This window comes from Populus euphratica, unplaced genomic scaffold (genome assembly GCF_000495115.2).
Source record: "Populus euphratica unplaced genomic scaffold, PopEup_1.0 scaffold1616.1, whole genome shotgun sequence".
NCBI lineage: Eukaryota > Viridiplantae > Streptophyta > Magnoliopsida > Malpighiales > Salicaceae > Populus > Populus euphratica.
This window is the reverse complement of record NW_011501469.1, coordinates 1-1,237: the sequence shown is the minus strand read 5'-3', so window position 1 is coordinate 1,237 and position 1,237 is coordinate 1.

Below are 1,237 nucleotides of genomic sequence, written 5' to 3'. Positions count from 1 at the left end.
TTTTTATTTTTATTTTTATTTTTATTTTTATTTTTATTTTCTGTCCAGCAATATGATTTGAAAGATTTGAAAGGAATATTCTTTCACCCTTCCTATTTTATTTTAAGCTTTAATAGCATTTAAATTTTACTCAAATAGTCTTAATATGCAATTTAACATAATGAGAATTAAAGTGGAGATTTGAATCATGAATGGGTTTGCGATCAGAATTGTATTTTATTTAAGATTGGAAGAAAAGTATGAAACTTTACCTAACAAGAGTGTGTTTTTTTTTTTGAAAAAACCAAACTTATATATAATTAGTCATATCATTTATATTGAATAAAAAATATAAATCACAATAAAATTAATTAATTATTTAAAAGGTTTGCATGTTCATTCAAAAAATTAGTATAAGAATCATTCAATTATATAAAAACAAAAAAACACATAATATACATAACCTTCCATAAAAATTCATCAACTAAATAAGGATTTTTATATAAAAATATTTATATACAAATCTTAAAATTAATAGGTTAGACATGCACTCAATTCAAATAAACTCAAACTAATTAAAATAAGGTTATAAAAAATAAAATAAATGAAACAACAATTTAAGATTATTTTTCACTTTTTGCTACATATGATAGTAAAAAATATATAAAAAAATAATTATTGAAAAATAATTGTTGAACAAAAACCTAATGACTTGTAAAATAAAAATTAATTTATGATCAATTAATTCTTCTTGTTTGATATAAGATTATTGTAAAATAAGTAAGTCATGGTTATGAAACCCGAAACTACCTAACCAGTCGGCTCGAGAATCGATGGCTGGACCGATCTTAGTAAAGCAAAAAACCAGGATGAGTAAAAAACATAGTTGATCTGCTGAGTTGACTCGTGACTCGAGTGACCTAATAAACCCTGGTTAAGACTTGGTTTTTTTTTTCAAATGTGTTTTTTCTCGTAGCTAGAGACCTCTTTATATATATTTTATTAATCCTTTTCAAACTTTAGTATATAAATACTAGAATAATATTTTATTTTTTTAATATGGGATTTGAAACCCTTTAGTATATATACTCTATGTTCACAAAAAAAAAAATTATTTCTTCAAAGTGGGATCTAAAGTCTTTTAGTATATATATTATATGTTCATGAGAAAAAAGTTATGTATTTTTAATGTAGAATAAAAAACTTTTTGGATTTAAATACTTCAACCTAAAAAGATAACATACCAACATAATCCTTC